The 13,057-nt window shown below is 35.4% G+C and overlaps 1 long non-coding RNA gene across 31 annotated transcripts in view; it reads left to right on the forward strand.

The window, feature by feature from the left end:
- LOC117672539 (uncharacterized) overlaps nt 1–13,057 on the forward strand; it is a 363,153-nt gene that overhangs the window by 143,032 nt on the left and 207,064 nt on the right. For 10 of the 31 annotated variants that reach the window (XR_015733311.1, XR_015733305.1, XR_015733308.1 and 7 more), the window contains one exon: nt 9,190–9,241. The exons of 20 other annotated variants lie outside the window; for them this stretch is intronic. This is a non-coding gene — a long non-coding RNA (uncharacterized LOC117672539). Of the gene's footprint in view, nt 1–5,708; nt 5,858–9,189; nt 9,242–13,057 lie in introns of those variants that run through there. One more of the 31 variants, XR_015733322.1, reaches the window with a different exon arrangement.

A 13,057-nucleotide genomic window follows, 5' to 3' on the forward strand; every position in this document is an offset into this window, starting at 1 on the left:
TCTGTGCTGTAAGACGCTAAACAAATGATTTTTGTCACATAAAAAATTCTAGAGACAATTTCTTATATCTTAATTTCCACTTCCAAAAATCAGTTGTTAAATGTAAGTACAAATGTGAACACCATTTGAAAATTACAAGATCATTTATAAAGTCTGGCAGAATGTTATATTAATCCCAACATTAACATTTTTTTCATTCTGTTTTTTTTTACTCTGTTTCCCCGAAAATAAGACATCCCCTGTTAATAAGCCCAATTGGGCTTTTAAGTGCATATGCTAAAATAAGCCTCCCCCTGAAAATAAGCCCTCCCTGAAAATATTTAAATGCAGAGCTGGAAATCAGGTAAGATGGCAAGTTGAGCCCCATCTTGGTCCACGTACCCCAAAATAATAAGACCTCCCCAAAAATAAGGCCAAGCACTTATTTCAGGGTTCAAAAAAATTTAAGACAGGGTCTTGTTTTCAGAGAAACATGGTAGTTTAAAGCAGATTTATGTTTGCAATTAGATTTAGATTCTTTCTAAGTTGCTATACCATTGTTCTTCAGCCTAGAACAGTTTGCCACCTTGAGTTATTTGTAAAAATAATAAAAGTGGAATACAAATAAATGTAACCCAAAAACATATCTTTGGTGATAATAGATAGCAGGATTACACAGTGAAACTCAGAATAGTTTGAAAAGGGATTGTTTATTAGTAGAGTGTCAAAGATCAAAATCTTTCCCTTTCATACTGAATCAATCTTGAGGAACAAGGCCAACCAAAGGAATCAATTTTTGCAAACTGTGTTCATGCACTTTTAAGCAGGTTGTTGGGAAGAAATTTGTTGTGCTCATTTTTTACCAATGGGGTATTTAAATAAATGAAGAGTCATACCTTTCATTATTCCTTTCTTATGAATATTTGTAACAAATGTGATAAATAACCATCATGCCTGAATGAGCAGTCAAGTCAAACAACCAGGGTGGCTGGAGAAATTGTTTTAATTTTAAATGTTCTGAAAATTAGAAAATGCAGTTAAGTATTATTTTATTTGTATTGATTTAAAAAGTGCATTTAGAAATACTTGCTTGTTTGCATGCTTTTTCTAGGATGAAAGTTTAATAACATAGAATAAAAGGGAGCATTTCAAGCGTCCTTGAGATGATTTTGTTCTGGTTTTATATTGTGGTTGGAATAATCCTATTTTCTGTCTTGACTGTTAATTAAATAACAAAACTTGAATGTTGATAATGGATCAAAAATAATGACTAGAAACCTGTCATGAGAGGTTCATTGAAATACAAATGGAAGAGCTACAAAAGGCTTAAGAATTTTTAGCTTGGGAATTAAACAAAAAAGAGGAAGAATAATTGATAGTTAAGTAGGAAGATAAAGGGATAACTCTCTATTAAAACTTTCCTGGTTAACTTTTAAAGGGTGGCATCGGAAACATAATTTCAGTCCACCACACAATATCCAGCAGAACAGCCAAAAGATCATATTTATTTTTATTTTTATTTTTATTTTATTATATTTGGAGAAGTCTCAGCATTATAGGAGACCAATGTTTTTTAATCTTATGCCCAGTTCTATGTTGTGTAACAGGCAAAATTCTACAGTGACAATCAAGATTGTTCTTACAATCTTTAATGTATTAGAACAGAAACCAGGTGCTTTCATGGATAACAACTCTCACAGCTGCTTTCATTAACTCTGCAGCCTGGGTGTTGATCATGTTGAAATCTAAAATACTTGAAAGGCACCAAGGCACCAAGATGATAACATATTTCATCAGATGCATATTTCATCTGAACAAAAGTGACTTCCATCACTTGTAGAAAGAATGCTCAGAAGTGAGCCCCAAAATTTATTCAAACAGTTGAGTACAAATGAAAGATTCTTGAACAATCCAGAGTCTGGTAGCGACCAGATGTACATCTTCTGTTTTAATGTTTGGGGCTTACCACTGCCATTTCTGACACTTGAATGTTCCAACCTTTTTGGAAGCTCCAAACTTGGAATGTTCCAATGTTCTACAACATTGTTTTAGTTTTGTTACTTCTTTAGTATTGTAATAGATTCACCTCACCTCAGTATGAAATATCATAGGCCTGTCTGTTTGCTTGCTGTGCTAGAAGGAGAGAGTAAGGAAATTGCTTAACTCCTTCATGAATGGGAGACTGTTTCTATACTAGGTTACACCACCTTTTGATTGGTCAGCAATCAAACATAAGAAGCCCAACCCTGGAAAGCAGCAGCTGTGGCATATGGATATTGACGATGTGACAGAATGGCATATGTTCACACTAAGATGCTGAGATAGGTTTTAAACCAACAAACAAATGTGCAGTGTTTTTTTCTTTTTTAAAAAAAAAAACACCATTTGTTCTTATATAGGATTTAAAGGTAACTACAGTTTACCGTCACTGATGTATTTCTTCCAAAGTAAAATTTCTTTAGCATTTTTCCATTTTTTTTCTGGAACAGATGTGGTATGACTCAGTTAAGGATCATCAATATTGTGACTTGAGCTAGGCCGAATGCTAAGCAGCATTCAGTATTAAGTGGACATTTATAAGGAGCAAGTGGAAAGTTTATTTTTCCTAACTTTAAAATGGGATTAGATTACCATCTAATACCTATAAACAGGAGAGGTATTCTTGATGATTCTAAGTGGACATTCATGGAAGAATTCATGATATAATTTATATATATATATATATATGAATCTAGACTTTCTGCAATTTGGCCATTGCATCACTATTGTATAATATCATTGTCAGGGTTACTTGGAAGATCCAAAGAAAAAAATGGCCTCCAGGGCTGACAATCATTATATGTTCTGCTACCACAGCTTTTCTCTTAACAATGCTGGAAGGAACCAATGGCAAATCACTTCCTTTTTTTACATGTATAATTTAAATATACATACATACATACATATGTATATACACATGCACTTTAATACAAACTAATATAGAATAAGAAGGAAAAAAGAAAGAGAAAGAAATCCAGAAGAGTTAAAAGTGCAAGAAAAAGTAAAAGAAAAATAGAAAAGAAAGAAAAAACAGAAAAGTGGCTTTGGATCTTCTCTATAGTAATTATAAGTACAATTATAGATTTATTTATTTCTCTAAAGTTACATAATCCTTGATTATATCCTAGATTATATCATAAAAATCCTAAATAAATTCATTTTTTTTCTGTTTTATGCAAAATCCCATTCAGGGTTTCCAGTCAGCAATAAATGTAGATATTGTCTCCAAGTCATTTTCATACTGTCGTCCAGAAAACTACAAAACTGGATGTTTGAAGCCAAGTTGAAAGAGACTACTTGATTGTGAATTAGTTGATTATTTTCAGAGGGGTAGTCATTTCAGTCTTTTAAACAAACAACTAAATCTTAAAGCCTAATCCCCAAATAACTGTCATAAATTATTGTGGCCTATATACTTTTATGTGTGATGATAGGGTTATAGCCTGAGATCAGAAGAGCATCAAATGTGGGATGTATGGATGATGATAATGACCTAATAAACGAAGGTCATTTTACAAAATAGTTGTTGGATAACATAGAATATTTCCTTTACTTGAATGTAACTATTTATTTCCCACACTGAAAAAAAGTCCAAAGTTGATTCATGAAGCATCAATACTTAAAAAAATTCATAGATTTTCCCCTCACTTCTTTTATGGATGTTTAAATAGGAGGGAAATAGAAAAACAATGGAAAGCTTAGAAAGAATACCATGTTGTTGGATTGTCTGTAAAATTCCATGAATGAAGCAAAGTAAATTCAGTTAAATATATATCTTTTCTAATCTTGAAGACTTAGGGTCGATTGTTTAGTAGCCCGTGAAACGCTTACGATTGTTGTGAAACATCCTCCTCCTCCCCTATCACATGACTACATTTCATGTGCTTTGCAATGGGTCAATATTTACAACTGGTTGCAATGTTCTGTGGTCATGTGATGGCTATTTGTGACATTTTTTTGCTGGTTTCCAGGAAAAAAAACATGAATTGTGGAGAATGGAGTTGCTTAATGCCTGTGTGATTTGGATAGTCAAAAAAATCAGGTCTGGTCATGTGAGTGCCTTCCTGACCTGTCCCTAATCTGCAGAACAATGCATTACATGCTATAATACCTGAGTATTTTAAGGTTCTCGTAAACATATAGTTGTTGAATCACTATCCCTACTGAATAACTGTTTAGTTATGGAAAAGTAATACAATGATCCAGGTAAAAGTTATACACTTGAAATAAATAGTATTGTTCCATTGTTGATATGCAGGCTACGCATATGAAAGAGACAATATGAAGAAAAATTATTTTAAAATGAGAATATTAAGAATAACAAAGAATATACTTACCTAATTAGTACTTGTAATGCTGAAGAAGCAGCTATTACTGTAGGTGACATGTCCTACTCTTTTATTCAGTAATAGTGAAAGAAATTAATTTTATTAATCTGTCAGTTATTTTCTTTACCTATGGTATCTGCTTGATACATCACAATGGCCTCTTAGAAAATTTGTGATCATCCTGTTATTTTAGTAGGGTTTGATGATAGTGCTTCATGCAGAGTAAAAATCCATTTTATTATTGCATATCCCTTGCATCTGTGTCTTTCTCGGGAACAATACCCTTCTTCTGTTTTATGGTTCAACATCTGTAATATTAAAAAACACACATCAGAATTGGGTGAGGTCATTCGAAGATTAGAAATGGGTTGCCAGCAATATGACACTCGGATCTTTTCTGTTTGACATTTTGGGGATATTTTTCCCATTGTGGTTTTCATAAATATGGAAATTGCAATGCCTATATTTATCAGAAATAAATATAAGCTCAAGGCTGCATCATAACCCTTCTTCCCTCAATTTTCTCCACAGCAGTCCTGGGAGATAGGTTCAGCTGAGTGATTCTGCTGACCCAGAGTCACCCAATGAACTTCTATGGCCCAAATGCAATTGAATTTGTGTCTCTGTGACCTTAGTTCAGTGGCCATTACAATAATATCCATACATCCAACAACATATATTTGGGCTTTTTCACTATTATTTTAAATTAAAGATTTATGTTACTTTTATCCCTGTGATATCTGATACACTGTGCAATTTATCGACAATGAAACAGGAGAAGATTGTTCTTAGAGCAAATAGCACGAATTGCCTTAAAATTGAGATTGTGTTTATCTACTACCTAAAGTATTTATACCCTGCTCTAAAGTTGAAAAAAACATCACACAGTGACTTAGGTTCAATCAATGAAAACAAGGCATTTCTGCCCTGAGGTTTACAATCTAAATGACACTACATCAAAACAGAACAGAAAGATGGGAAAGGGATAAAAGAAAAGGAAGGAAAAACCAGAGTCAAAGTTACACATTAGAAGATCTGGAATGAAGCCACTATGTTTGCATATACATTGCAAAATAATCATTGAGGGCAGTTCCTTCATGAAGTGTGTTATCTGAGTAAACACATGCCTATAGCTTTAAATATTCAAAAACAGACTGTTAGGCAGCAAAATATGACAATATAAAGTCCTCATTTTGATGGTGCCTTCTTCAAGGAAGGATTCCCTTCCTCATTCTAATACCATAGACCATGGTCAGCTTTTTCTGTTTTGGATTGCAAGTTTGATTTCATTGTCTAAGCCAGGATGGATTTATTGAAATATATTTTTTCTGGTATCTTATCCTAAGAATCAGAAATATCACAAACGTTAGGTAAAGCCTAATAACTCCTCCCCGGCCCCCGGGACTGGTGACAACAATCAAAGCAACCACTTGATGGGCTCCATATCACCCTGAGATCTCCGGGACCACTGGCAAAACCATGTCTTTAGGGCTTTTCAAAAGAATGTTAAGGTAATTTCTGTAAGGATGATGTTCTACAGCAGTGGGTCTTAACCTTCCTAATACCACGATCCTTTATTACAGGTCCTCATGTTGTGGTGACCCCCAACCATAAAATTATTCCTAAAACCATTGAAAATATGTGTTTTCCGATGTCTTAGGCAACCCCTGTGAAAGGGTTGTTCGACCTCCAAAGGGGTCCCGACCCACAGGTTGAGAACCACTGTTCTACAGGGAGGAAGCCACCATGAAGAAGGTCCTTTTTCCTGGTTCTGTTAGATCAGGGCTGTCAAACTCGCGGCCCACGGACCACATGCATCACGTGTGGGCCACACCCATGCCCAGTTTAGCAAAGAGGGAAAAAGTCACGATGCGTCACGTGATGATGCTGTGACGATGTGAGTTTGACACCCTTGTACTAGATGAACCTCCTTAAGAGAGGGGACCTGTAGTATATCCTACCTGTTCAACTCTGTTGGGGTTGGGTAGATGTAACTGGGAAAAGACAATCTTTTAAATAACCTTGTCCCAGGCCATGTAGGGCTTTAAAGGCACCTTGAAGATTTGTGGGGATTGCTTGGGGAGCGGCTGTCTGGTTTGGGAGGAGGGGTGTCTGTTATTAACATACAATATTTTTTAAAAAATTTTTTAATTTTTTTAAATTTTGATTTATATGCCACCCTTCTCCGGAGACTCAGGGCGGCTTACAATGCGTTAAGCAATAGCCTTCATACTTTTGTATAATTTGCCTGATTTGCCTGATCATGGATGTTTAAAAGTTTCAAATATATTGTGTTATTCAAATGCGTGGAGTTTGATCATACTAAATGTTCTTCCTTGGGATTTAGATATGACCCACTCTATTATGAAAAAAAATATTTGATTCCATAATCATGTTTATGCAAAACGGTAGAGTCCTTTGTGGGTCAATAGTACAAATAAAAGCTGCATAGCTCAGAAAATTATGTTTATATCTGCAGGAGAAAAGCATGCAGAGCTGGGAGGGCAGAGTTAAATGCATCATCTACTTAGAGTAAGGTGACCAGACGTCCCGCTTTTGGCGGGACAGTCCCGCTTTTGAGCAATTTGTCCCGCGTCCCGCGGCGTTTTAAAAAAGTCCCGATTTTTCATTCTGCCTCCTGAGTCCCGGCTGCCTCCTGAATTCCCGCTGATGGCTAGAGGGAAAAAAAACTCTTTAAACTCTTGCCGCGGGGCTTCAAAGGGCCGACCTACAGCTGATCAGTGTTAAAAAAAAAATGAGTAGACCCATGCCTGCAAAAATAGAAAAAACAGCCCCTGTTAACAGCTTCCGCTAGGTTAATTAGCTGCAAAAAGCTGCAAAAAGTTCCTGGAGCAGATTTTTTTCCCCCTAGCTATGCTGAAAACAAAGGCGAAAGCGAAAGTAAAGCTGCAACGTGACAAAATGAGGCAGAGAGAGATTTCTTTCTTTTTCTTTTTCTTTTTCCTCACCAAAAAAGGTAGGTACAAAACTGCAAACAATGGGAAATTTTGGGCAAAAGAGGAGAGTTCAAGATTTTAAAACACAAAAGAAAAAAAGCTCTATTTAACTAGGGAATTGTAATAATTGAGATACTATTAATAATTGTATATTGTGTTGAAAGCAGAAATGGTTAAATTGTGGTTTGGAGGAATATATGGGGGAAATTATTTGGTTTATTATTATTGGTAAATATAATTAATTGATTTGTAAGAAATTGGATTGCATGGAAATAATTGGAATATTCATGTTCATATTGATTAATATACAAAAAAGATAGTTATATAACTAATTGATTTATATTAAAATGTTGAATTTGTATTAAACAACTGTATTACATAATTACATAATTAACCAATGTGAGGATGGATATAAAAATAGATGACAATGGGAAGGGGTATAATATAGAATAGAAGGGAAAAATTGAATTTGATTAAGATTAGAGATGAGGATGAAGGGTAATATTGTTTTTTTAAAAAAATAGATGAGGAATAAATATGGCAAAAAGGAAATATAGAAATTGTAAATTTAATTGAAATGACTAAACGCTGTTTAAATTTGTGAACCAGCCAAATATTCTGTTCAAAGAAAATACATTGTATGTTTGTATGTGTGTTTCTAATTATTGCTATTTATTCATATTTGTTCTCTTTTATTCTTTAAAGTTTAACAATTCATTCTTAATCTTAATATCTTTATATTTGCTTGGGGTTGGCTTTCTTCCCTTTCATCTTTTTTATTGTACAGCAATCTTTCTCCTCAAACCTACCACCACTCTCTTTTCTTTCCTTCTTACTTTCTCTTCCCCCCACCCTCTTTTTCTCCTCCCTACTTCCTCTTCCTTTCTCCTTCTCCTCCTCTCTTCCTCCCTCTCTTACCCTCACTCCTACTCTAATTTCCATTCCTTCATCCCTCTCTATTGCTGTATCCTTTAATGCATATGGACTACTCAGAGGGCTGAAAAAGTTATTTTTGACTGGTCCTCACACTTTTGACCAGTCCTCGAACTTACGACTGTCCTCACATTTTACGTTTTTGCCCTATCTTGTCACCATGGTGAAGAGAAGCAGTTGTGAAATGAGTGACATGGTTGTTAAGAATACTGCACGGGCATAAATGTGAGGATGGTCATAAGTGTGAGGACCAGTCAAAAGTGTGAGGACCTGTCAGAAATGACTTTTCAGCCCTCTGAGTAGTCCCTATACACATAGCCATGACCACCCGGTCACATGACCAGCTAGCCACGCCCACCCAGTCACATGGCCTCCAAGCCACGCCCACACAATAAGTCACGCCCACAATGGTGTCCTTCTTACCAATGTTAAAATCTGTTCACCTTACCCTATACACATAGCCATGCCCACCCAGTCACATGACCAGCTAGCCACGCCCACCCAGTCACATGACCAGCTAGCCACGCCCACAAAATAAGCCACGCCCACAATGTCCCTCTTTACCAATGTTAAAATCTGGTCACCTTAACTTAGAGCCACTTTCCAAGTCTAACCCCTCCTGAATTCTGTTGACACTTACCTGGATCCAATTTAGTACTGAACTTTAGTTAATCAGATACTTGTGTATAGACTTGAATAAATCTATGCTGCAACCTAACCAGTGGTCCTGTTTCTTTGTACCTGACAATATCCCTACATTCACTGTGGGATGATGAAAAATTAAAAGGTTGCAATTGAGCATTTGTCAAATTAGTAGAAGATGGTTTGAATATAAGAAATGGTTACTTTAATTTAAATAGATATATAAGAACTCTATAATCAGGTGAGACTCACTTGCACACCAGGTGCTTATTTTGAGTAACCTATCTCAAGTCTTTCCTTCTGTCTTTCAGATCTTTATCTGTTGGATGTCTAGGGCTAAAGAGTCCTTCAAACGAAGGAATGGTAAAATGAGAATTATTTAGAAACTTGACCTTCTCTGAAGTAAATGTTGTGTATGGTTACCTCATTGTTAGGTTTTAGTGAATCTTCCCAATCACGCTGTTTTATTGTTTTAACTTTTTAACTGAAGCTTTGCCTATTAAAGTTTGCATCTCCTTTAAAATTAGCTATCACATTTTGTGCAGCCAAAATGATTTAGTGCATTAGGGCAAGAATACGAAAGATCTATATAAGTAGGATTATATATGTGATCCATAATCAGAACTGATATTTTAGAAAAATAAAAGAAGCTCGTTCCTAATCCAAGTGTTTCTGATTTTTATTTTAAAAAATTAGCAATTAGTTTCTTGCAAGAAAGTATGGATTTAATAATTTGTCTATATATGGAACGCTCTATCTCAGGTTTAAATGCTAAGAAGCTAATTGAAGCCAAATGCTAATATCCCAACATTGAGCATGCTAAAACCATAATACATTAGTAGATGGGGTTGAGATTGTCCAGATTTTCACCTCTTCCCTGTGGTCAAAGAGGGCAGCTCATCTGGACAAGGAACAAAAGCTCTTGGGTTTTCCCCATTTTTTTAAAAAAAATCTGCCTGCTGATGCTCTGTAGAGTAAGAGAATGGCAGGTTTGGGAGAGACCTGAGGCTTGAGAACAATATAGTTCTACCTTTTATATTCTACTTTTCCTGTCTTTTGTAAAGATGAAATTTGTTTAGGAGATTTTTTTTTTAATGCCGCATGATCTACAGGCTTCTGGAATCTGTATGAAATCTTGCTATTTGTATGTTTAACTCTGCAGAAAACTTTTGAAATTGTGAGAGGTTCTCTTAAATATTTTACTTTTACTTTGATGGTAGCAAATCTTATTTATAACTAATTAATTTTGATAGATGCTCATCTCAAGCAAATTGCTCTGGGTAGCAGGCAATCTATAATTAAAAACAATTATAATATAGCACAAAAATAAATACATGTGGCAGCCAAGAAAAATTGACATTCTAGATGTCAGTCTTCTTGATCTAGATGTCAGTCTAGATATCAAAATCTTCCAGTGCTGTTTTTGCCAATTCCAAATCAACAGCAGGCCAAAAATAAATAAAATAAAATAAAATAAAACCCTGAAGCAGTTAGAACAGGCATAAGATGTCTTCTTATCTATAACTATTTAAATCCAAACCGGCAAAGGTTTTTGTTTGAAAAAAAATCTTCTCTAATACTGAATTATACTGCTGAAACAACGTAAGTGGTATTTGTGGGGGGAAAATTGTTTCATAAACAAGTATCTATGGAGATTCTCAATCATCCAGGTCATGCTTGTCCCAAAGGTGCTTGTCAAAAGCATCTGGATTTTCTTAGTTTTTTCCCTTGAAAACATTTTGCTTCTCATCTAAGAAACTTCTTCAGTTCAGTTCAGTTCTAAAGAAGCTTTTTGGATGGGAAGTAAAACATTTTCAAGGGAAAAAAAAGTTCAGTTGCCTTTCAACAAACACCTTTGGGACATAAAACGAGTGTGTACTCTATTCATGGCTAGTGCTCAGAAATAAACTCCCAGAAAAGGAATAAAGCTGTAAATCCACTGAACAACATTGTGGCCTTACAGACATGAACCCTGCCCTTCTTTTTGTTAGAGACTAACATGGGCCAAGCAGAAAACAGCAGGAAGATATTCTTTCTTTTTTTTGCCACTAACATTAGTGTATCAGTGTTGGGGAACTATTGTCATAGTCCTTTGACCCCAAGAGTCCCCAGGTCTTCCAGGGACATTGGAGGGACAGTGATGGTCCCTATTTTATACATCAGCTTGAAACTGTATTCCACAAAACCATAGAGGTGCTGCAGGTTTCTCAATTACCATAGAAAGTCTCTTACTTAAACGACCAAAATGTGTTCACTATTGAAATGGCTTCCTTCAAAATTGCTATGCTGTGCTGGTTAACCTGTTTTACTGGCAGGGCAAGTTTTTTTGAAAACTGTTCCAGACACTTAATTTCCCTCAGTCTCCCCAGACTTTCATGTTTAGGAAGGACTTATTTATATGCATTTACAAAGCAAGAATTATTATTTTTATCCAGTCCAAGAGTTGCTAAAGAATGATTTTACACACACACACACACACACACACACACACACACGCACAGTATTTCAAGATTGGAGACATGCTAGCGTCTCCAAAATAAAACATTGAGAAAATATGTTGAGGAATTTGAGGAGGAAATTATTTTAGACACCTCATTGGATCTTGCCGCTTGTGACTTGATATTATCATGCTTCTATACCCAAGTATTTTCTTTTATTATCAGTCTTCAATTGGTCACAGAGATTATTCTGGCCATGTGGAACTATTTAGGAATGCAAGCCATGACAATAGGAAATGTTGAACTGTAATGGAATAAGGGCAGTAAAATTACACACGGAAAATCTTCATTAATTAATTGGATCCATGTGTTTTGTCTAATATCATTGTTCTCTGTGATACAAGAGACTGTATTTTTCCAAATAACTGTTATCATTTAACCTTTTCCATTTGGGAGAGCAGGGGAAAAAAAAGCAAATGGAAACTAACATTCTCCCTCTAAGAAATGTGTTGCAGATTTATCTATAAAAGTAGATAATTCTCTGAGGCCTTTTTTTCTGTGCCCCCCCCTCCCCCAGTTGTACAATGGGTGGCTTTAAATGGGAAGGCTTTTTAGGGGTGGCCCCCTCTCTGTGAAACTATTTCCCTGGAAAAGATTTTTGAGTCAGGAGAAAATCATTTTTAGTGTTTTGCCAGCATTTCAAATACTGTTTCAGTGATTTATAAAAATGCTGCGCAATTTTATTCTTGGAGCTGGTTTATCTTTTATTTTGTCATACACTGCATTGTTTTGATACCTATTTCTTATTTTATTTTGGTTTTATCGTTGTACTTTATTATCCACTTCTCATAGAATTTAATATATGATTGGTCTAAACTTTAAAGTTTTAATGAGTCTTGTAATATTTACAAGACAAATGTAAATATTCTACATTTTGTACAGCTGGGTAAAATGTGTGAGTAGGGAAGGTCAGTTGTGAGTTGTAAGGAATCATGATTATATTAGTAAATATTAATATCTGTACCTGGATATATATTCTGTACCAATCCTTAATGCAATTTACAGCCACATAGTGAAAAGAAAGAATATAGATAGACAATATTTGTGCTTAAAATATACATTACATACAATATTAACACTGTTGGAAGGAATATTACACATAATATGAAACAGAACACAAGTTAGGATGAGGCTGTGTTTAGGCAGCTTTATGTGTTAGACATATTGAAAATTACTGCCTTATACTAATGGTCCCCAAATTTAGATCCAAAGGTGTTTAAAAACACACGTACACATTTTTACACATCATGGATGCATCACACAGGTGCTTAAAGAAATATACTGGTTATAAGTGCTTAAAAATATGCAGCTCTGACAACCCAGAATGTAAAGCCATGTTTCCTATAGTTCCTGTTTCCATAATGCATAAAACTGCCTCTGTTCTTCTTTGCCCTGGCTTGTGTCCTGTATTCTCACAAAGGTCAGGTTCTGTGGTGTATAATTCTCTCATAAAATTAGTTCAACTTTTGCCGAGGATTTTTCACACAGTAGGCAGGATGTTTGGCAGTGGATAAACCACCCTCCTCCTTCCTTAATCATCTTGCTTCATTCAAGAGGAGTGTGGGCCCAGTTCTTTTCCACAGCAATGTTTTTAATTTTAACTCTCTTCAGAGCCACTGAAAAAGAACGGCCACCCAGTCTTTAGAATGAGCAGCTGCAATCCTCCGCAGACTTCTCCACA

Source organism: Pantherophis guttatus, chromosome 3 (assembly GCF_059756535.1).
Source record: "Pantherophis guttatus breed Tessera chromosome 3, ASM5975653v1, whole genome shotgun sequence".
Classification (NCBI taxonomy): domain Eukaryota; kingdom Metazoa; phylum Chordata; class Lepidosauria; order Squamata; family Colubridae; genus Pantherophis; species Pantherophis guttatus.